Source organism: Protopterus annectens, chromosome 8.part0, assembly GCF_019279795.1.
Source record: "Protopterus annectens isolate FY-2018-M chromosome 8.part0, PAN1.0, whole genome shotgun sequence".
Lineage (NCBI taxonomy): Eukaryota > Metazoa > Chordata > Ceratodontiformes > Protopteridae > Protopterus > Protopterus annectens.
This window is the reverse complement of record NC_056741.1, coordinates 1,696,895,013-1,696,920,570: the sequence shown is the minus strand read 5'-3', so window position 1 is coordinate 1,696,920,570 and position 25,558 is coordinate 1,696,895,013. Positions and strand designations below refer to the sequence as shown.

The following is a 25,558-nucleotide window of genomic DNA, read 5'->3' as shown; positions in this document are numbered from 1 at the left end:
GAAGATGCTCTGCAACTTTCTATAGAATGCCTGTAGGAAATGGAGAACAAATAATGTTTCCTCGGTTTAGATGAAAATGATTGATTCAATAGAGATGGACAGACATATTATGATCAATGACAGAAATAGACTACAGAAAGTAAATAAAACCCCAAAAGTTAGAAGTTTGATAAAACAAATGAATACAGTAATTAGGACGGTCCATAGAGATTCATGTGATATAACAGAAGTAAATAGAATATATTACTGTGCAGCTAAATTAATAACAGATAAAGTCTTACCACAAAAACACAGGGTAGTAATGGAACTGAAGGGGAGAAATCAATTGACACCATGAAAGTACTGAATACGGAAAACAATAAAGCAATTAAGACAAGAAGTGTCACTATTAGAAGAGTATAGAAGGGGGAAAAGATCAACAAAAATACTCAGAAAGATAGACGTGATAAAAGCAATGCACAGTATCAGAACAGAGGATATATGTCAGATGATCGAATTTTCAGCAACTCAAAATTCATACAGTCAAGACCATACGATCGATTTTCCAGAAACTAGAACATCAACAAAAAAATCTACTTTTCTTTACAATTATTCAGGGAGGCAAGCCCCACTGCATCCCTAACACCCCATGAAATTATATATACCAACTCTGAGATTGCACTACAATGAAGAAAAGAGTACATTTCCCAGTCCTCACTGTACTGCAAACTCCATTCAAAAGCTTTGAGTTTTCAGAAACTCAATCATGTAGTCTCGACCATATACATTTCAAGTTTTTGAAAACTCATTCAACTGTGACAATCTATTATAGATATATTAAAGCTCTAGGTTTCAATCTCAAAGCACTTCCATTCCGGAAGCAGAAAGAAATACAAACTTATAACACTATAGAGCCCTTAAAACATTCTATCAACTTAGCACAAAAACTCTTTCAATTCTTGAACCTTAGACAAGCCATGACAATACTGTAACCCCTTCATAAAAAAACAAATTTAAAAATAAACAATAAGATGCTGGACTTAGTCCCATTTCCCAGACTGAAAGATAAAACAATCCAAAATATTTATCCCTACCTTAACTGTTCAATACAAGAAATGAGGACCAACTTAAACCTCCTTAAATCACACATAATAATCCTAAGACAAATCAAAGAACTGTGTTCCAGTTACCTCCAAAATGTTACTATGACCAATAGTGACATAGAAACTTGTAGCAGGTTTTGGAAAACTATTATCACAACAAAGAAAACTATTACTAATTCATATAAAATGATAAATGAAATCAAATACCAGAAAGACCTCCTCTTCTCTAACTACTGGAGAAAAATTAAACCATCCATAGATGATCAGCAAATAAGCCAGGCAATCAATCTAACACTGAAGATTATACCCCTCAAAAAGTTAGCGTACACTCAGCTCATGATCAGTAAAAATGCTTATTTTACACATGCAATCCTACACAAATTTAACACATCAAAATCACCTCTCTGCCCACACTGTAAGGACCAGATAACTGACTTAATCCATGTATTTTGGAGCTGTAAATGTGTCTATAAACTCTGGAACTCTCTCAAGGTATAATTACAAAAAACGGGTTATCAAACATCAACATTAACTTAGGAATTCACTCTATTACACATTCTCCCACCCAACATACCAAGAAAACAAGCAAATACACTTTTAACAATTTTCCTACTAATGAAATTGTATATAGCTTTTAAATGGCTAGATACAATAAATATCTCTTGGGAGGGTTTTAAACAAGTAGCTATACAACACCTTTTAGCTCATAAAATAGTAATAGATGAAAGAAACAAAAACATGAAATCCAGAGAAATTTGGGAACAAACCTTTAATATCATATTAGCATAATTCATCACACAGCAACTTAGAAATACCCTATAATGGAACCAAAGAACACATACAAGTTCAGATATTAAATAATAACTTGGATATTATGAATGTATATACTGTCTATATAACTGTGGAACTAACAGTGAAAGCATCTATGTACATAGTGTAAATAGATATGTTGTACGACCTATATCCTGTGGTATTTGACATCAATGTATAACATATATATACGGTCATGTTGTAAGATAGTTTTTATTTGTGACATTTATTAATGTAAAAATAAAAATAAAAATTATTGAAAAAAAAAAAAGGAAAACTCAATCAACTGATAGGGATCCCAGAACAGATCAGGATCTGTGTACTATCTCAAATAATAAACTAAAAATATCAGCACAGGCAGAAAAACTTAGAAGATATGCAGATAAATAGAAAGAAAAAGTTGAAAATAAGCAATTTACTGATGACCCAAAAATGTTTTATAGAGAATTGGAAAACAAGGCAAAAATAATTGAAACACCACCAAAAAAGAAGAAATAGATACATTTTGGAGGAAATATATATGAAAATCCTGTGGAACATAACACAGATGCTAAATGGATAGCAGAAGTAAAAGAAAGAATAGAAGTTCAAATTTACAAGATATGAAATGGGATGAAGCAACTGCCAGAGACTGAAACAAAGTTAAGAAAAGCTCCTAATTGAAAAAAAAAAAACAAGCCCAGGTGCAGTACCTAACTTCTGGCTAAAATTATTATCTTTACATGAGGATATAGCCATGAGTATGAACACTTTATATGTGCATCTTGAACAGACACGCGCAAGAGGAAAAAGAATACTCCTGCTTAAGAGTGAACCTGCAAGCTATTCTAAAAACTATAGACCAGTAACTTGCCTTCCAATGACATATAACCTATAAACTGGAATTGATGCTGACAGAGTTTATAGTCGTTTAGAAGAAATCTCAATTATGGCAATACAACAAAAGGGTAATAAAAAAGTCATATGGAAAAAAGGATCATGTGTTGTTAAATAAAGTCATAACGGAGAACTGTAAAAAGGGGAAGAATCAAAGTATGGCATGCATAGACTACAAAAAAGCATTTGACAGTATCTCACATTCATGGATAAAAGAGTACTTAAAAATGTATAAGATACGCCCTACACTGATCGATTACATTAGAGAGACCATGAAGCAGTGGCAAATCAATTTGCAGTTAAGCCATGATAAAGGACAAATTATTATTTCAGGGATAAAAAAATTAAAAGGGAGATATTCCAGGGTGATTCTTTATCACTGCTGCTCTTTTGTCTTGCCCTGAACTCATTAAGCTGTCTACTTAACAGATTAGGTCATATCTACAATTAGGCCCCAGAAAACAACAAAGTGTAAAGAGTTCTCATCTTCTTTTTGTAGATGATTTAAAACTGTGTAGTTCACCAGATGACCAACTGGAAGCACAACTGCAATATGGAAAAACCTTTTCAGATGATTTAAGAATGTAATTTGGTCTTAATAAATGTGCAAAAGCAACCTTTAAAGCAGGAAAGCTGCAGCACCAAGAAAACATCAATTTAGGACAGGCATGTGATATAAACCCTGGGAGATGCTGACATTTGTGCAGTCACTGAAACCTGGTTCAAAGCTGCAGAGAGCACTCCAGCCTTACCTGGTTACTCATGCTATCATATATACAGACACCAAACTGAGGGCAGCAAAGCCAAAGGAGATGGTGTTTAAATATATATTAAAGATATACACACCTCCAGACTGGTCAAACAGTATGACGCACAGGAGATGCTCCAGGTGCAGTTAACAGTTGACAAGACTCCTATTCACATCATAGTTAGCTACAGGCTCCCAACATTGACTCAGGATGCCCATGTTGCCTATCCGGACCTCCTCGAATCTTTTAAGATTCAACCCTATACCCTGATCCTGGGTGATTTTAACTACCCAACCCTTGACTGGAAGAACTACTTAAGCCAGAACACAAATGCTCAAAGATTCCTTGACTTCGTCAATGCCAGTGCTTTGGACCAGCTGGTTGACACCCCCACAAGAGGTGACAACATCTTGGACTTGGTACAAACCAACACTGGAAACCACTGCAGCATCCCTGCAGTGTCATTATCCCTAGTAAGATCAGATCACCAAGCAGTCACCTTCGAAGTCACCATCTCCCCTCACCCTCCCAGCTAGAGTTAAACAAAAACTCTTCTCCAAAACTGATTACAACCTCCTGAGGGAAGGTCTAAACAGCTTCACAGCCCCCTCTCTAACAGTAGGAACTGGCACTAATATCCAAATCTATACCCAAGTACTATATGAGCATTTGTATAAATGCATGGATTCATCAATACCTGACAGGATTAAATCTTCCGCCTCAAGGAAGAGTAAACCTGCCTGGTAGACAACAGCTATAAATAAACTCTACAACAAAAGGAAAAAAATTGCTGTCCATAACCAAGAAGGAAGAGGTGTCAAATTGATAGCAATCTCTTCTTGGCCTAACAGGCAAATAAGAGTATTAGTGAAGTCCTCCAAAGCTAATGTCAAGTCCAAACTGGCCACATCTACTAAAGACAATCATAAGGCCTTCTTCGCATACGTCTGCAATCTAAGGAGAAACACTCAAATCTGCTCAGAACTGATGGTTAAGGATACCATGCACACAAATGCTGGGGATATAGCTAACCTGCTGGCAGACAAGTTCAGTGAAAACTTCATCCCTCTGACCCCCCCCCCCCATCAGTAATCTAGGATATCCCCAGCACCTTCCACCCACCCCTTATCTCTAGGGAACAAGTCATTACCACCCTCTCAAAGGCTAAAAACACAGCTTCCATGGGACTTGATAACATCCCAGGCAGCATCCTGCATCAACTCAGGCAGGAACCCACAGCACCATTAGGCACCCTATTCAACCTAAGCCTGAGTACCAGTTTTGTCCCAGCCAAGTGGAGGACAGCCACTATCAACTCTCTGCACAAAGGTGGAGCATCCACAGATCTAGGCTGTTATAGACCCATCAGCCTAACTAGCCTGATTTGCAAGGCCATGGAACTCATTATCATGGAGCACATTAACAAGGACATCGGCAACCTCCAAATGCTTGATCCCACCCAGTTTGGTTTTGTCAAGGGGAGATCATGCCTGTTAAATTTGGTAGATTTCTTTGAGTTAGTCACCAAAGCCATGGAAGAGTGGAGTTCAGTGCATGCCTCCTACCTTGAATTGCCCAAGGTCTTCTACACTATCCTCCACTCGGGCATAATAGATAAACTATCCCAGCTTGGAGTAAATCTGTATGTGATCAGATGGGTAGCTAACTGGCTCACTGATAGAACTCACTCATTCAAAATATGAGAAGCTACCTCAAGTAGTAGACCCATAAAGTGTGGCATACCCCAGGGATCAGTCTTGGCTTAGCCCCTGCTGTTTGGGATATACTTCTCCAAGGTGCATGCCAAAACCAATGGTCTAGGGCTGACCAAGTTTGCAGATGACTACAAGCTGGGCACTGTCATCAACTCCCCTAGTGATGTAGGCATACTACAAGAGGGTAGTATGTTTTTGTTTTATAAGTACATACTACAAGAGGGTTTCACCCAGACAAATGACTGGTCCCAGAAACACATCTTCAAACTAAATGTCAAAAAAATGCATCATCATCATCATCCCCTTTGGGGAGAGTGATATCTCCACAAATTATCACATTAAAAACGTCCTAAGCACGCAAGCAGTTGTTAGGGACATGGGCACCCAAGTTGACAGCAATCTAACTTTTGACCACCATGTTGCCTCCACTGTACGGAGAGCTTTCTACATGGCTCACCTCATTAGTAAGGGTATGTCTTCCAGGAACAAGGAAGTCATAACTTCCCTGTATTCCTCCCTTATCAGGCCCGTTATCGAGTATAACACCCCTTTCGGCATATACTTCATGAAGCACATGCAGCAGCTGGAGAGACCATAGAGGTTCCTGACTAGGAGAATCCAGGGCTTCAAAAATCTATCCTACACGGATAGGCTAAAAGCCCTGCCACTCTACTCCATCTCATACAGACTCCTCAGAGATGATCTATGTCTGGCATAAAGAGCATCATCTTAAAGGCATGCAAAACAATAACTATACCATGTCAAAAAATATATTTAAATATTTACTTATAAAAACCTTTTGAAATGCTTTAAATTTGAGAAAACTAGTAACAGACAATGTTTCATCGAGTCCTGGAAAGGTAGCAGCATTAAAATGTACTTGCCAAAACAATTCTTTCATTTCCAGATAGAATCCAAAAGAACCACTTCTAACATTAGGAATCAGTTTCTCCAGTACTGAAAATTTAAAGTGATGATCAGGAAAAGCAGCTACATGCCTAGCTAGGGCGTTAGCTGCATTTAACTTAGAAATGGCATAAAGATGTTCTTTTATTCTTTCCTTTAACTTACGTTCTGTTTTCCCTATGCAATAAGCAGAACAGCCTTCACATAGGGCAATATAAGCTATGCCATTACTATTACAGTTAGCTGAGCTGTGAACAGTGAAACTTTTCCCATTGACACAAATAACATCGTCAGTTTTAACATACAAACATTGCACATATTAGATTTGGCTAGACCTTTCACAACATTGGTACACAAAGATTTTTCGCTTGTTTCAAAAACATTCTTAAGAAACTGTGCCCACCTATGTTTGATAATGAGGTATTCACCCAGCTTCTTTACCCATTCAGGATTCTCTCTAATTATAACCCAGTTCTTTTTCAAAATGCCTCCTATAATTCTATAACCCATAGAGAAGGTAGTGAAAAAAGAACTTTTTTAATTAAAATGAACTTCAGAAGTGGCTAAGACCAATCAGTTAGGATTGTCTCCTGTGGAGCCATTATTGTTAGTTGTTGTGCCACCATTAGTGAGCATAAAACGCATGTGCATGCAACATAGGAACTTATACATTGTTATTTCTTTTTTCCATTACTTCAACAGCTAACTCCTGAATAAGAGCTTCAGGGTAACCTCTCCTCATAAACATAGTTTTTAAATTATCACATTGCCGTAAAAAATCATCTGACCTAATTGTTATATGGGCTGCCCTTACTAGCTGCCTTTTAACCACTGATTTCTTTTTCTTATAGGGATATGCGCTTGAAAAATGCAGAAATATGTTTGAATAAGTGGGCTTTCCATAGATAGGTGACACCAAACTTAAACTATTAAGTTAATTTTCTAACCATACATCTGGGTAAGATATCTGATCTTCACTCATCTGGTGTATAAACTTAAGGAAATCAGTGGCCCATTGTTGTATTCTAAAAATATGGGAATTTTATGTTTTTCTGAATCAAGCCATAAAACGAGAATGTCATCTTGGTAGCATATGTAAAGTACCCACATGTTACAGAATACACTGTTAAACAAAAAATTATTTTCGCATGTGACCATAACTGCATTAACATATAAACACCCACAGGCAGATCCCATGGCCACCCCTTTAATTTGTAAAAAATATTGATTTTCAAAAAATATATAATTGTTATGTAAAACAGTTTCAAGCAAGACCACAAAATAGTTTTTCTCTCTTGTCCAAATTTTGAATAATTTTCCAGAAACTCAGCAAACCAAGACAACCATGTTACTCGGTATGGGTTATTAACAATAGTGATGAAAACAACATCTTGTTCAAAAGCTAGACAATTGCATTGTTCTAGAAAATCACACGAATCTTTAAGTAAGTATGACACTTTTTGTAGCATTCCTTTCAAGTGAAAATCTCAAAATGTTGCAAATGGTGCAGTAACCCACTACAGGGTGCATAGAAGTACCCTGGGTGTTCTTGTGGATCTTGAGAACACTGAAGATGGTAAGCACCAGTGAATTTTGTACACAAAGAAAACAATGAAGACGAATTACAAAAAGTCACAAAAGCACTTATGAATTGCTTCAAGCAGGTAACTTTGTTTCAGTTTCACAATAGACCTGTCGTGGGTTACACTGTTTCTCACAGTAGGTATAGTGGATAACTACAGATAATACTGGTGGTTACATCTGGCAAAGCAGCTATTATTCTCACACATGATTCATGTAGATTGCATTATCTGTATACTACCTTTACTTGAAAGCATGTTAAAGTGAATAGGCATGTACTTTTTCTTTAACATATTTGCACCATGGCATTTGCGGCATCCAGCTCTACTCCTTCTCTGTGTCTGGAAATATATTCTGCCCATGTCTGAATGAATTTCTTCATAAAATTCAGTTCTACAGTGCTGATATCACCACAACTTTCCATTAAACTTTGCTGTCACTGACATCTGTGTAGAGAATCATTTGGTGTGTGTGCGTGTGTGTATGTGTGTGTGTGTGTGTGTGTGTGTGTGTGTGTGTGTGTGTGTGTGTGTGTGTGTGTGTGTGTGTGTGTGTGTCTGTGTGTGTGTGTGTGTGTGTGTGTGTGTGTGTGTGTGTGTGTGTGTGTGTGTGTGTGTGTGTGTGTGTAGAGATATATAGACAATGAAACCTAATACCAAGAAAACGCAGTCTTCTAGATGTAAACAATTTCCTTAAGGAAAAACAAACCAAAAATATGGGAAAACTAGTTGTACAGGAATGACACTGGTGTACAAATTGTGAAAATGGGCTGCTGTCATACATTCTAAAGTAATATCCATGTTAAAGATTATATTGCATTCTTATTAAAAACAAGAAAACAGGATTCAAGCTGGTATTGCTTGCTTAAACCACTGTTTATTAAGTAAAAAAAAAAAAACAAAAAGAAAACAAGATGAGTACTTTTCCCCTTTTCAGATTTTCAACAGGGGAAGCTCATATGAACACAAGGAGGACATGCAAACCCCACACAGAAGGCACCCCAGCTGTTGCTCACAATGCGTACCTCTTGCTGTGAGAGGACAATGGAATCCACTGCATCACTATGCTACTCTACAAGGGTTTAATTCTGACCTGTGGTTATTGATTAGGCTTGTAATATAGCCTATGAACCAAAGACAGCACATACTGCATTTGTATCAGATTAAACAGTGTAACTTTATCCCTTTGGTACCTTAGCTTCAGTATATCATCATTCTAATCATTTATAGCTCAGCAGCTGTTGCTGAAACTGCAAAGGGGAATACTAGGTAATGAGCATCATGATAATAATAATAATCTGAAGAGAACATGGCACCCAACATTCAAAGTCAATGACTGAGAAATTGTGGTGAAGGTTTACTAAGGAGGAAGTCAAACAAATGAATCTGACCAGCATGATATCAGAAGAGATAAATAAAGCAAAGTCTGCAGTCAGGACTAAAACCAAAAGCAGGGAACATACTGAAACACAAATAGCTATGATTGTTTGTTGGATTTGTGATCATGATAGCATTTCACGTATGGGCAACAGAGGCATTACTCAATTGCAGCACAGTTTCACATTAATAAATAAACTTTGTGAGTGAGACAGGTTAACTCTTAAAATTGTAAATAGTTGTCAGAATAGCATAATTCCATGTACTGGATGTTTCTAATCATGAGATATGCTAATATTTGAGATCAACCACTTTACATGTATTAAAATTGAGAGCTATAAATAAACATTTAAACAGACATTTTGAGCTGTCTTATAACTTCACCTGAGACAGAATAAAATTAAAAACATCTACCTACCTTTCTACACCTGTTTGATATCCTCCCACCTGAGGTACGACTCCAGAAAGGTGAAATCCAGATAAGGTGTTTGCTTGCAGCAAGTTTTGCAGACCTACAGGCTACAGTCCACAAATCTTTGTATATAATACAGCTATGAGGATCTGATGCCTCCTGAAAGGTGTGAACAAATCCTTTGTCTGTTGTGGAACTTGTTTTGCCTGCAGTGGAGAGTTCATCAAAACAAAACTGCAGACATTGATGATAGAGTAGTGCAAGCATGAATCAGCAAAAGGTCAGGACACAAATACGTTTTGGATTTGTATAGTAACATTTTATTCAAATATTTGTTTATGAATATCTAGGTAGAAGGTTGTAATGCCACAGTATTCATTAAGGAATTAAAATCACACAGTAATCAAGAGTAAGAGAAATGTGCACACAGTAAGTCAGTTTAAAGAAATTAGAGTTAAAACAAAACTGGAGCTTTTTATACCATGCAGCATTCCATTTCACTGAAGACTATGCAACGTATTCCACAGATCAAAGTTAAAACTTCTTCAGTGAGGTACTAACTGATCTTTCCGCTTGTAAAGTTTATCTGTGCCAGAGTTAAAACTTCTTCTGTGAAGAACTAACCCATCTTTTGGGCTATGCAGTTTGTCTGTGATATTTGGGAAGCCACAGTGAATGTAACCTTATTTTTTCTTTTTGTGTATATATTTTATTTATTTAATAAGAAAGAATATATATATATATATATATATATATATATATATATATATATATATATATATAAAATATTAGCATGCAGCTGTACTTTACAACTTACAACTTTCAAACTCCAATTCAAGAAATGATAGTTTACATAACATTTTTACATAACACACCCACCATCCTACAGTATGTCAAATAAAACAGATTTCAGTCTACACAGTGTCTTTGAACTAATTTATACCCTCCTTTCTGAAATCCTAAGTCATATATCATCCATCCATATATATTTCTCTTTTCACTGAACTCTAAATTCCTTGAATTCCCCAACCTGTGCTACTTATATGATAGTTCATCCAACCAGAAGCTATATTTCTTCCCTTACCTATCTATTCCACTGTACATGTTGAATTCCTTATGATACTGTATAAACAAAATAAATAACTGTATTTTATTTGGTTCCCATCTTTTCCTTACAGCAGCTTGCAACACCTTTTTCCAAACCCCTTTCACCTTTCTGCACCTGCACCATGAAGTCAGGTCTCTGTATTTCCTTAGCTACAGCATCTCACATCCTCTCACTGATCTTCCTGCTTCCTGCTTCAAGGTATTAAGTGTCATAAACTATCTGTGCAGCAGCCTGCAAATCACATATTAGGCCTTTTCCACATTAGCTAGAGTACTCTTCACCAATCTTCCTCCCTCGTCTCAGTTTCCTTCCAGTTTGGGCTTTCCTTTACTCATTTGTCTTTCAAACACCCTGTCAGTTTTTTTTTACTTTAACCTTGTAAATCTTTCCTACCATTTATTTCCTAGTTGCCATCCACTTTTCCCCAATCTAGTATTTCCACTATACTCCATTTATCATAATCTCCTTTCTCTTGTAATTGTATTATTCTTTTGTTTGAGATCAAGCAGGGCAGACAATAGTCGTCTTTCACTCTATATTCTCCCATAAATTCACTAAATCCCATTACACACTTCTCACTTATTAATAATAATCCTGTTTGTTAACCAGGAGGGCCCACTGGACAGACAGTTCCTTTTCAAGGGCGACCCAAGAGCAAGGACGGGCTAAGTGACTTACTCAAGGTTACCCTGAGGCAAACAAGAACTGAGAGAATCAAACCCAGTATCACAGGAACTACAGCTCATAACCATAACCTCTGCACTAATTGATAGTACTTTTTGTTTATTTATATATATATATATATATATATATATATATATATATATATATATATATATATATATATGTATTGCATTTGTTTACTGGGATAGACTGACTGGGCACAAAGCTATCTCTTTTCAGCAGAGGCCTAACATAAAGAACATAGTAAAAAGAGGTATAGAAGTTAGCAACAGACATGCAAAACGTAAACAAAGTATTATTAATTAATAGAATAATCATGTAAGAGCTATGAAACTTTTTCCAGAGGGACAAGCTCTGGAAAAAATACAATGCATAAAGAACATAGTAAACAGAAGTATGCAAGTAATCAGCAAATATGCAACATTAAAACAAAGTATCTTTATTTAATAGCAAAATCATATAAACAGCTATGAAACATAGATGGAAATGAACTTGGTAGAAGAAAAAAAAGGAGTAAAATGGATGATTAGTGAGATGGACTGTTTTAAGATAGGTAGAAGGAAGAAGGGAGAAGATAGAAGGCCAGAAGGTGACACTGGACCAAGAACTAAGGGTATAGTGATTGGAAAGAATAGGAGACAGGGGTTGTACATGTTCAGAGACAGATAGTCTCTTATTTGTGTCTTAAAAGAGATGGTATTTACTATGCTTCTTAAATGGAGAGGAAGTCAGTTACAGATTCTGGACAGGAAAGGGGAGTACAAAGAATCACCAGCTGAGTTGTTAGCTTTTGTAATAGTTAATTACAAATTGTCAGTGGATCTCAGCTGTCTACTTGGGTTATAAAGCTGGAGAATATTTTTTCAAAATTGACCATTTGTCTGGATAATAGATGAGTTTGTGGGAAGTGACGAGTTGAAGAAGTGTAAAATAATGCCTTAGCTCTAACCACTGAAGATTTTTTATGGTCTAGTAGTGATGTGTCCTATAACAATGACTGGTGGCAAATTTTGCCACCTTATTATAGCACTGTTCCAAGAGTGAGAGTTGAGGGGTTGTAGGTTAATTGAGACTGGGACAGCTGAAAGTAGTGCAAGGATGAGAAGGGATTGAGCAGTACTATTTCTGGCATTATCTGTGAGGTATTGTTTGACTCTATAGAGTGCACCTATCTTTAGGTGGGTGTTTTTTTATTCCTGTTTTATGTGGTGATCAAATTTTAAGTTTTTTTTAAATGTTCAGTTTTGTAAAATACAAATTCAGGGCCTTAAAGGCCTTCTAAGAGTTTGCCTCCGGTTCATCTGGTGTCATAAACCTTTTCACCTTGGAACCTTTCTAATTTTTGTTTGAATAAAGAGTAGATCCAAGCTTTCTAAGTGACAAAACATTCCACCAACACCCTGTTGTAAAAATGAAAGGAATTGTGCATAAACTTAGTTTTACACTTACCATTTTCCACTGTAAATTTTCCATTTCTAGTTCCTTTCTGATGATTATCCCATAACGTTCTAAATTAATTCATTTATACATATAAATTGTCTCCCCTTAGTAACTGATATCTAATTGAAAATAAAGATATTTCCTTTGATCTGCTAATGTACGTATTTCCCCTCAAACCTTTCATTAGTAGTGACTCCTAGAAGCTTAGTTTTACTTATTAGTTGTATCTTGATGTTGGAGGAAGTGATTTTGAAATAATTTTGTAGTCACTTGAATGCTATGGGTTAAATAGAACCAGTTTTCTTTCTTTAAAGTTAAGGAGCAGCTGTGTCTTAGACAGCCAGACATTTATGGTGGGGAATGACACTTTTACCAGACTAGATGATTGTTGAATATTATTTGTGTACTGTATGATTGTAGCTTGTTTAGAAGCTCGGTGAAGATCATCAATGAATATACTGAACAACAGGGGACCTAAAATGGATCCTTGAGAGACACTAACTGTGACTGTAAGGAAAAAGGAGATGTCATTTTGCCATTTCACTGAATACTGCCTGTTTGACAGATAGCAGGAGAACTAAGATATTGCAGTTTCATGTATTCCTAGGCAAGCTAGATTTTAGGATAACGTCTGGTGGGATTCCATGCTGAATGCTTTGGATACATTTAAGAAAAGTGCTGAGACTAAGTTCCCAGAGTTTTGATATTAGATATTATATAACTAAAGAGAGTTGTAGATGTACTATAAAAGAATGGAAACCATGCTAAATAGAGAAAGGAGGCAGTTTTCAGAGAGAAACTGAAGAAGTTGAAACTGGATACATTTCTCCAGAATTTTTGGGACTGGAGACAGTATGGCTATAGGTCCGAAGTTTAAGAGCTTATTTGAGTTTCCAACTTTATGGAGAGGAAAAATGAAGCACCTTTTCCACAGAGTTGGGACATAGCTTTTTTGTGATGGAGCAATTAATTAAGATAGAGATAGGAAAAGCTAGGGCATCAGAAGGAATTTTAAGTACTTAGATGGCATGCTATAAGAAGCAAGGGTGGTAGCTTCTAAGGTTAGCAATATATATATATATATATATATATATATATATATATACATATATATAGTTTTTATTGTTAAATTGAGACTGGTTTGAGTGCAAGTGTTTTGGGCACTAACTAGGGAGGAGAGGAACTTGTGTCTGGTTGTGCTGGGGGTTTAATAAGAAAGGTTACTGTTCAGATGAAGAAGGTATTGAATTTGCTGGCTGTGCTGTCAGCATGGTTAGATGAAGTAGGCATAGTTTGTGTTCATATAGCAGGTTTTAACAGATGGTCGATTGTAGTCAAAAAAGCTTTGGGACTGTTACACATAGTAGTTTTTATTTCAGTTTTGATGTGATTTTTAGTAGAGTTTCTGAAATGTTTTTCACTATTGATAGGCAGCTATGGTTTTAAATTGCTTCCATTTTTCTAGGGTATGTATTTCTCTTTCATGAGCAGTTTAGTTCTTTTTGAAATCCAGAGTGCTAGATTTGATTTAATTGTTTTGCTTCTTTGTATGTTAAGGAATATTGAGTTGAACAGAGTTACAGCTTCATCAAGTAGAAAGGTTTGAAGAGTCCTCCAGTTGACTAATTTAAGAGTTGCAATGCATTGGTTCTTACTAAAGCAGAAAATGTTATGAGCAAGGTTGTACTAATGCTGTTTTTGGTTAGGTTTATGATGTATTTTTGCTAAGATGGGTAGGTGATCATTTACGGCATCAGACAAGACACCTGTTGAGAGGATTATACATCTCAAAATATATTTTTCACAAAACAAACCTCTGTCCTCTGCCATTTCTGCAACTTCTCCTTCATTGTCAGTGCTAACTCACCATTTTAAAAATCTATCAGTTATATATCCCCCACTCTTTCATTTTATCATCTCCAAATATTTCCATAACTTATTATCAGTCTCTTCCCCCACTGTAATTCTTCTCCTTTCTCCTCTCCTTTCCATTTTCTCCCATTTTGCCTCCTTCTACTTGGATCTTACCTCCCTCTTGTTTGCTGCACCAGGCCTATTGCTAATAGATGTTTCCTGAAGTACAGCATCTCCCTCTCACCATTAGCCTGTTTATTCTCTTGGTCTACACCTTCCATACCAATAGATCATGGATACTTTATATGATCGTCAGTTTATCTTGTAGCCACATCTTGATGTGTCATAGTCAATACATCAGGAGGGGCAGAATCATCACCTTATCTGCTGTAAGCTTCTCCTTTCAAAGGCTGAATCCTTATCCAGTACTAAAATCTTCCCCACCAGTTCCTGCAAATTACAAAATATCACCTCCTTCATTCAGTGGCTAAAGTTTCATTCTAGAATATCTCAGTACCCCTTCTATTCTAGGGAGCCCATTCTCTGTATGCATTTCTTTACCCATCCTTATAACTACTGACCTTAGTGAGTGAAATAGCCATGATTCTGCCCTTAGCCTTTGGAAGAAAAACCCTGATCTGCATCCACTAATAGGAGCAAGCAGTTGTCTGCAAGCTTAATACCATTCTTCATACCTTTGTCCGATAAGAACTGCCAATTCTACTGCATCATCTTTTTTGTTACCAAAAAGAACAGGTTAGCAGAGAAATGGCACCTTTATCGAAACCCTGTTTACAACTTCATCATTTCAACTAGTTCCCAATTAATTAAAATTTTCATGACTGGAGGTAAGTAATGGGCCAGAAGACTCTGCTTCCATCTTCTCATTACTACCTGCTCCACTGATGTCATTATAAATCCCCAATGCTGTATCAAGGCCTTTTGTATATCCATCAGGACAAAGCTAGCCTACCACCTCCATTCAATGACCAAATCCATGAAAGACCTTCTTATATAAACCTTGCTAGCTCAGGACCTTTTATCTCTGTGAATACCTTCACAGTTTTCACTGGTAGTATTCTGGCTATTATCTGCTATAGATATGGACCTGAAATTATCTCTGTCCTCGGGGTCTCTTCTGACATGGCATTGGGTATTGTACTCTTTCCAGCACGTCATTACTCATACCATACATACTACTGTTTCACCTTTTTCCATTACAATAAGCTTATAAAATGTGAAGGAGTAGCCCTACAGTTCCACTATCTTTACTTCACTTCAGATATCTAACAGCCATCAAAGTGTTAGCTGCTCTTCTTCCTTATGCAGTTCCTTTTAATGCATACCACACCTGTAGTGTCTCCAATTTCAAAAAGCCCTTACCTTTTGCCCTAACTTCTTTATAAAGGACACTATGGAAAACATTAAGCACTTACAGGATAACTCTACTGCAGCAAACCATTTCCTTTGATATAGTCTTTATGGAATTAATCCATGCATGCATGCATGTTCCTAGTGATCTTTAATTCTCCTCTTAAGATTTGTAACATCAGTTTTAATTTTTGTGCACCACTTTACTCCTGTCCTACTGAGTTCTATAACTATATTTTTCTTCTCCTGTTAGATATTTAATACTTATCTTTGTACAGATGTCCCTGGGGCGGCCATCAGTGGTACAGCGGTTAGCTTTGCCACCTCACAGCAAGAGGTTCTCCGGTTTGATACACGGCTGGGGTGCCTTCAGTGTGGAGTCTGCATGTCCTCCCTGTGGTCATGTGGGTTTTCTCCAGGTGCTCCAGTTTCCTCCCACATCCCAAAGACATGCTGTAGGTGGATTGGACACTCTAAATTGGCCCTAGGTGTGAGTGCATGCATGTGTGTGCCTTCTGTGGAAGGTTGGGCACCGGGCTGGCAACTCAACACTATAAAACTCCACTGTCAATCATGAGCGGGCAGGTAATCCACTGTGGTGACCCCTAACCGGGAAAAGCCAAAAGAAGAAGTACAGCTGTCCCTGAAGTCTATCTAATTCCTCTTCTATCTCATTCACTCTAATCTTGTTGTTGTTGTTTTTCTTTTGGCTTTTCCTGGTTAGGGGTCACCACAGTGGAACTCTGGTTTGCTAATGATTAGCAGTCGGTTTTTATGGTGCCGAGGTGCCAGCCCGACACCCAGCCTTCAATGAAGCCACGCCCATTCACGCATGTCTTTCAAACACTACTTGACCATGGGGAGGACATGCAGACTTCACACAGAAGGTGCTCCAGCTGAGAATCGAATGGGAGAACTTCTTGCTGTGAGGCGACAACGCTACTGCTGCACCACCGCGGCTTACTACATTTCCTAAATATTTCTGTAAAGCAATCGTTCTTGATTATATTACTATGCATTACATTTCAGGCTATTTTTAGCATATGTATTTTAGTCTGAATGCTACATTTTATGCTTACATTTTTTTTTCTGTTCTTAATGTGTTTGTACTTAATGTTTTTAAATACTTGACTTTTGTACTACGTTTGTATATTTAATGTACTTTACACCTGGTTGATATGTTTTTGCTGCATGTATCCTCTTTTTGCTAGGTAATGACTGAAAAGGGCCCTTGGACCCCATTAATATTAAATAAATAATTACATCCCATTATCATTTCTCTACATTCTGCTTCAATGCCCTAAGAAACCCATTCATTCCGTCGTCTCTTTACCCCCCAGGTTATCTTTGACCACTTGCTGCACACTTTCCTACAACTCTTCTAGAGTCTCTGCAATTATCTATTTAGTTAGATTCCACTTTTGATATTTCTTGTCCTCTCTTCCACCTCCACTAAACAACAATTACCTCTCAAGGAGCAAAATGATCTGTCAAGAACACTTATCGTCTATATTCTTTGTAGATGTGAATCCTGCCTGTTGTCACGTTTTTCCCTTCACACATCCACTAAGTCCATCACCTGCATTACATTCTCCATTACTTTATGTTATCATAAATTAACTCTACTTTATTGAACAGTCTAGGTAGCCTAGGATCCATCACCATGTTAAACTTACAATCTACCATTCATTGCACCCTCTTCTCCCAATTATCCTACCCTGTTTTATGCACCTCTGTATCTCTTCATATGGCCCATAAAAGTTAACAATAGCCACCTGTGTTATTTGCTCACTTACCAGCTCATCCTTTCTATTTTTATAGGGCTGCCATCCAAATCCATCCCTAGCTGATAAACCAGCTCATTTTTTTTGCCTCTCTACTGTTTTAAAACTCAAATCTTTATGAAGGTATACCTGAGTTCGAGGATGTTATGTGCTTTATTTAAAATATTTGATTTATTTTTTCCTTTTATTTTTTATGATTTCTTTTTTGATGATACGTATTTTACGGTGGGGCAGTTAAAAAGTTTATTTTTAAAGTGGTATCATTTAAAAAAAACATTTTTAGGAGTAGACTTTTAATTATGTCATGTGACCCTTTGTATCAAGTATTTTAATTGTAGTTTGGATTGTAGGAATTTATCTGATGAAGTGTTGGATAACTAACAGGACGAAAGTGCTCAGTTGTTTGGTATTATTGTCTGTTCTTTGCATTTTTATTATATTAAAAGTATCAACAATCGACTTGGGTTTTGTTAATGTTAAAAGTTTAGCTGTCTCTCATTTATGTGTTTTTTTCTAATACTTTGTTTTTTTTTCACATTTTCTATCTTTGTGACTTCTTTATGAAACTCCCTTGCCATTTCTTTCAAACATCTGTTCACCTGAATTGTGTTGAGACTGTTTATTTATTTATTTATTTTTTGTAAAAGCAAGGCTGAAATCTTAGAGATTCATTGAATCAGCTTGCCCCTTTCATCACATGTTTTGATCACCTGTGCAGCAGAGGGGCCAAACACTAAATCTCTATTCAAGGGAGAGTTTAAAATGTCATGTTTAACATCATCTGGGAGGTTCTGTGAATGCAGCCATGTAAACCTTCTCAAAACAATACCACTGAGCACAGCCCTGGAAGAAGTACTAACAGAGCCATATACACACCATAAACAATGAGAAGGGACCTGTACAGAAGATTAAACTAAGTTAAAACAAAAGCAGTTTTTTCTTCACAAGAAGAAACTACAAATAAGACGTTCCTCAAACTTTGTCAAAACAAACTTTAACATATTAGTCTGAAAATCCAAAAGTCTGAAAATCAAAGTTGCAGAAGTATATACTTTCCTCCATACCTATCAATATTTTTCCTATTCTTGTCAGAAATAATAGGACTATAATTAATGAAATACTAAGCAGCAATGGGATCAACTAAAGCTATAGCTGCTGGGTCAGGTTAGGAAATAGCGTATAAAAATTGAAAAGACTGAGGGACTTTAAACACAATATCTGCCTTTTCATTGGCAGCTGGCTGACTATCAGGAAAACTGCATGCAGTGACACACACACACACACACAGACACACACACACACACACACACACACACACACACACACACACACACACACACACACATACACACACGCACACACAGACACGCACACACACAGACACGCGCACACACGCACACACACGCACACACACACACACACACACACACACACACACACACACACACACACACACACACACACACACACACACACACACCTTCTAAAGAAGTCAGAACAGTGGAATGGGTGAAGTTCTGGAAAATCCTTCTGTAACAACTCATAGTATTTTCTAAGGAACTAAGAACCTTCAGTGTTCTCCCACCGAAACACTGACAAATTCTATCAATAGTCAAAGGGAAGAAGAAACCCCCAAAAGGAGAATCAAAGACTGAGCTCTCCTGTGAGTGCGAACCAGAAATCAGAAGAAAACCCCTATATCCATTCTTGCATCTTCCTGTTCAGATTCAGAATCTTGAATTTCTTCAGGAAAAGTGGAATCCTTCTTTCTTTTACCAGAAACTAGTTTACAAGAAGGTTCAATACCCTGAATTAAATCTTGAGCCAGACCTAGTAAACTACTTTTATCCAAAAAAAATTGAGAAGAAGTAGCTAAATGCTTGGTTTTCTGTTTCTTTTTGAGAGGAAAATGTGGTCAACCATGTTAGTAATAGTAGATGCTTCACCAGGGATGGGCAAAGCATTCTAACACAACAGGGAAACCTCCCCTGTTCCCTCTCCAAGGAACTACAAGAATGTTTCTCCCTTGCCCACTGAGGATACCCTAACAGTCACAGAGGACATGGTTAACCCTTAGTCCACAGTGGCTGTATGTGCCACACCAAAGTGATCTGGGGTAAAAAGATGACTGGTCTGAAGTACAACAAATGGACACAGCAGAGCACCTGCAGCTGAAGCAAGTTGCTAGCCTGCTGTGGTAGTAAATATTATTTACTTATTTTTTTCATTTTGTGACTGGAAGAAGACTGATCAGGGAACATTTAGTCTGTTTGATGTTCAAGCCAAAAATGGTGCCTTTTTTTCCCAGAAAAGACATGCAACAATTGCCAGTAAACACTACCAGTCCACAAAAGTTGCTTTTTTGACAGAAAAAAACAGTAAAAAAACACTTTAAAACACTATGCCATCCCCACACACAAAAAAAAAAAAAACGTATCCACAGAAAAAAAAATTCAGTTACTTTACACTTGTTTTAAACTAACAAACAAATGAGTGCTCTGTTTAAAAGTATGTTATACTCTCAAGGCAGTCCATTAAAATACATTGCAAGCTTTAAAATTACTTAAACATCAACAAAATTAAGAAAATAGAAGGTTTCTTCCCCAAAGATAACTTATCTGCCCAGCAATGGAAAGTAGAAGCTGACCATCGATCCTCAGAAGCCTGAGAGGAGCCTGTTCTTCAAAAACAGTAAAGATCTGAAGGGCTTCATGCCCAGATTTGCCTTTTAGTCAGTTCATCTCAAACTGCCTGATAGTTTGGCTGTGTAGAAGGTGCCATGTAGGTTTGGAAGGTGGCCATCTGTTATTATCCTTGGCAGGATATAAGGGATATAGCTAAGTCTACAACAGCAGTGATTGATATGATGAACATCTCCAGATGTATGTATAACAAAAACAAAAAGCAACACAGAAGTGGAATGTACTTAAAAGAAAGCAGTTCTCTTGTCCAAAGAAACAAACTGAAAATAAAGTGAATGACCATCTAAGAGATGAAAGACTTGATATGGAAACTGAAAAGTAAACAGTTTGATGGTTCACTAAAACATGTACATACTCAAGAAGTGACTGTGCAACTAAAGAGAATGGTTCATTAAAACAGCTAAAAGCTCAGAAAGTAAGAGAATAACAAAAGCAATATGTCAGTAATGAAGATGCTTCCCATAGTTAGAGTTCAGAAACTCATTTGTGGAATCATTCAAAAACTAAAATATGGTTATAAAGCATTAGAAAAAAAACAGAAAACACAGATTGTAAGAGAAAATCTTTTGTTTTGTTTACTAGGAAAGTTTGACTGGGCTACACTGCTGATATTCAGTGGTGATCTTATCAATGAAAACAATAATTTAAGGTGCTCGCAGGGAGAATAATTTGAAAGAAGACTTGCAGAATTTAATAGAAATGGATGAATATGATACTATATATCTGATAAAAGCAGGCTATAGAGAGTGAATAAGACATATAATGTTAAAGATTAATAAAACAAATAACTAGATTATGGGGAACAGTCAAGGAGACAGTTACATCATAAAACAGAAATTAACAGAATATGTTGCTGTGTAGCTACGGTATGGTCAACATGTTATTACTATTAAAGCATGAGATAGTAAAAGAAAAATCCTAGCACATCTTTGCCAAATGAAGGTCCTACCTGTCTAACCTCATTAATTGCTTTGCAAAAGTAACTGAATAAGTATGTAGTAGTTATGTGGTACATACAGGATATCTGGACCTGGCAAAGATATTTCACAATGCAGGCATTATTGACAGACTTGTAAATCTGAATATAAATCCTTATGTTGTGCAGTGGATAACTATGTTGTCTGACAGAACCCATGTGATTTTGGTTGCAAGTGCCACTCCTGAAAGCAAAAATGTCACTGGTGGTGTATCACAAGGCTTACTGTTAGGGTCTCTCCTATTTGTCACCTATTTCTCAGACTATAAATCCAAACACTCCTGGCATATGGTTATCCAAGTTTGCAGACAACTGCAATTTGTGTGTTGTTATTTGAGCCTGCAGTACCACTCAACTGTCCAATTTTTCACAGAATGTCCAGATTTTTGCCTAATACTTTTGTTCTGCTCCTCTTAATTGTTGTGGTCTTCTGGCAAATCACTGAAAATTGAACTAATTGAATAATGACATGCATTTCAGTTTCAGACTTCATATCCTTCAGAAAATGTATGCTTACATGAATTCTATTATTCTGGCAACTTTATGAGTTTATAACAGCAGCATTTAAAATCTGTCCACATTTTTGGCCCTTTGTCCCCCCTTTATTTTAGGCTTTGATCAGATTTCTTGAGCAAAGACGTTGACAAGAATGGAGCCTCCACTGAATCACAATTGCTCCATCAAGGGGTAGACCATGTTAGTGTTGGTGCTAGGACAATAGTCTCAGACTAAATGTGAAGAAATGCAACTTATACAATGACCCCCCATTAATATTCAAAAACGTGCACGCTGATTGGTCAGCGTGCACATTGTAAATCAGAGTTCTAGTAATGGAAAAAGGTCCGGTCACCCGGACTTTTTCCATTACTATAACTCTTTTTTTACAGCAACGGAGAATGCAAGATCTCCATTGCTTCACACTGTCTCGCTATGTTAAATGAGTTTAACATAGCGAGACAGCTTTAAAAAAAGCAACAGAGATTCTCCATAGCTTTTTTTAAAGCTGTCTCGATATGTTAAACTCCTTTAACATAGCAAGACAGTTTGAAAAAAGCAACGGAGATCTTGCTTTCTCTGTTGTTTTTTTCAAAACTGTCTCGCTATGTTAAACAATCTTGCTTTCTCCATTGCTTTTGCCCACAGCTCTGATGTACTGTGTAGGCATCTGAATACGCAGTACATCAGAACTGCTGCAGAATATCAGACACCTGCGGAAGGGCGGCAAGGAGGCATTATACAATGCCATTATTTAATAAAAGTAATTATTTTTTTTCTTAAATAATGTCATTGTATAATAGCAATAACCCACTTCTGGGTGTGGGTAATGCTGGATTTACCCACGGTTGGCTTTGTTTGGCCACTCGGGCTTCACCCTCATGACCAAACCACACCAGCCATGGGTAAATCCAGCATTACCCACACCCAGGCGTGGGTTATTGCTATAATAGTTCATTCTCACAAATCATATAGGTGACAACCCCCCATCAGACACTGGGGTAAGAGATATAAGTATTTAAGTTGATGATTCCTTATTGTTTGACCATCATGTTTCTGCAGTAGTTAGGAAAGCCTTATACCTGGCTCATCTAATTTCCAAAGGCATCTCCACTAGATCCAAGAAAGTCTTAATTCCCCTTAACTTGTATCTCATTTGACCAATTATTTCATATAATGGGCCCTTTGCAATGTATTTATCAATACATATCACTCAACTTGAGAGATCTCAGAGATTCATAACAATTAAGATCAGTGGCCTAAAAAACCTTAGTTATCAGGCTCTACTGACAGCTGTCTTTCTGTACTCAGTCTCTTATAGACTCTCATGGAGATCTGTGCCAAACTTTTCCAGCCATGAAAGATCCAAACCTCTTTGACCTCTTATCCCTTTGAAGAACAAATGATACTACAAATACCTGGTTAAAGGAAATAAACCTTCATCAACATATAAATTACATATATTAGTATGATAGCTTTATCTCCCAACATATCCTTCACCTCTGGAATAAACATCCACTGGATATTAAACACAGTAGCAACCTTGCCACCTTCAAGGTAAACCTAGATAATTGGACAGGCAGCCTCAAATTTTCCCCTGATCTATCCAGTCTTGCCCTCCTTGAGGAACTTCTGAGTAGGGGTTTTTGGATAGACTGTTAATGGTCTGATGACTAATTGCCTAGTCAAAAAAATAATTAATGTTAAAAGTATCATTATTGGAGGAATATAGGAAAGGAAAAGGATACATAAAAACTTGCAAAAAAAGTGAATAAGCTAAAAATAAAGCACAATACAAAAACAAATCAAGAGGTGTGTTACACCATTTCTAACAATACATTTAAAAATTAAAAATTTCTGCATACAACAACAAACACAGGAAGCACACAGAAGTATACAAAAAAGGATGTGTTGTACACAGCAAAGATGCTGAATGGATAGAACAGTTAATCAAGTAATAAAAAGTGCTGGTATAGATAATAAGAAATTTAAATAAGTAAGCTAGAGAAATGGAGACCAACTATAACTCAGTAAGGTACAACTATATGGTATAAATATGAAGTTCAAATTTCTATTTTATTTAAGTACATATTATTACACTATACATGAGAAAAATCACAAATCAAACATGCATACAGTAATGCCACAGTCAACATGATACCAGCTGCATAATAAAATGATTGCTGAATAAATCACAGGAGATGTAGGTTGGAATGTCTGCACTTTATCATTCAATGATGTAATCACGTCTCATTCATTCTGAAGCAGGTGAAACTGTTTCTAGCCCTGATTTATTAGTGGGTACGTAGCAGTGTTAACTTTAATTATTCATTGTGTTCTTATCTGCTTTAAACTTGGTAGTTACCAGGCACTATTCTGCTGACCTGTCACAGAGCAAATTTGTCTTGAATTCTTACTACCAGATTTGACTTGAAAACAACATCCCACATTATCTTTGAAGGAATTGTTTAAACTTATTTAACACATTTAAATATGCTACTGCTGTTGCAAAAGTTATGTTTTGTGCTGTAGTTATTAAGGTTTGATCAGTCACTAAACTTCCATTTCCACATAGATAAAGTGAGAGCCAAAATAAACTCCCAACTGTTCTGGGACAAAAAGGTCCCCCCTTTTTTATCTGAACCACCCAGAGCAGCCACTGGCAAAGGAGTTCTCCTTTCTCAACTTGAATATGGGTTTCCAATTTTTGCTTCTGCCGCCAAGAAGACCATTGCCACTCTCCAGACTATCTCGAGCAGTATCTGCCGGTTCACTACAAACACACTAATCAGTGTACATCAATGTTTCACCCTAGAAAAAGCCAAATGGCTACATATAAAGCAAAGTTGAAACTTACTTTTTGTATCCCAAATATGCAAACTACTCCAGCTCCACTAATTTACTCTCCTTAGTAAACCTCAAAAAAAAAAAAACTATCCTCATACAACCTAAGACATGACTCACAAGCCACAACATCCCTCATTACCCACTTTAGAGAAGCACTTCTTCATCCAAGCCAAATGCTCCTGCTTCACCATAGGACATATTGGGGTTTATATCACATCATCGAACACAGACTTCATCAAAGCGCACAACATCGAATTGACTCCATCAAATGCTGAAAACATCGAAAACCTGTGAATGGGTATTCCAAATGGGGACATCACACTTTAACTGCACCCCCCACACCCCCCGCTACTTAAATATACCAACTCCGAGATCGTGCTACAGAGTAGAAAATGGAAATTTTCCATTTCGATACTGTAGTGCACCAAAGTGCAATCTCAGGAGTGGTATACCTAAGTGGCAGGGGGTGTGTGGGGTGCAGGGTGTCTTGCCCCCCTGCATGGAGCAAGTTGTCATTGATCTGCACTCAAAACATTTTTTTTCCACTTCGATATTTATCCGTTCGATGAAGCCATTTCGATGATGTGTGCTTCGATGAAGTCTGCGTTCGATGATATGATATACACCCGATATATTGCCTAACCAATCTCCTTTCCAAATCTCTTCTGCTCTCTCAAGATTGACTGAAGATTGACCCGCTTTAGAGACTAATGTATACATTGTATATTGCACTCTGCTTGATTGTACACTGCACTGTACTTGTTGACAGGAATGTATATACAGTTTTTTC

At 37.0% G+C, this 25,558-nt stretch overlaps 1 protein-coding gene across 1 annotated transcript in view; it reads right to left on the bottom strand.

Annotated features, from left to right (window-relative positions):
• Positions 1-9,654, bottom strand: part of LOC122809605 (carbohydrate sulfotransferase 6-like) — a 368,527-nt gene extending 358,873 nt beyond the window's left edge. Inside the window, exon 1 of the mRNA XM_044081226.1 lies at positions 9,514-9,654. The gene's annotated coding sequence lies outside the window, so the exon portion shown is untranslated. The remainder of the gene's footprint in view (positions 1-9,513) is intronic.
• Positions 9,655-25,558: the final 15,904 nt, after the last annotated feature.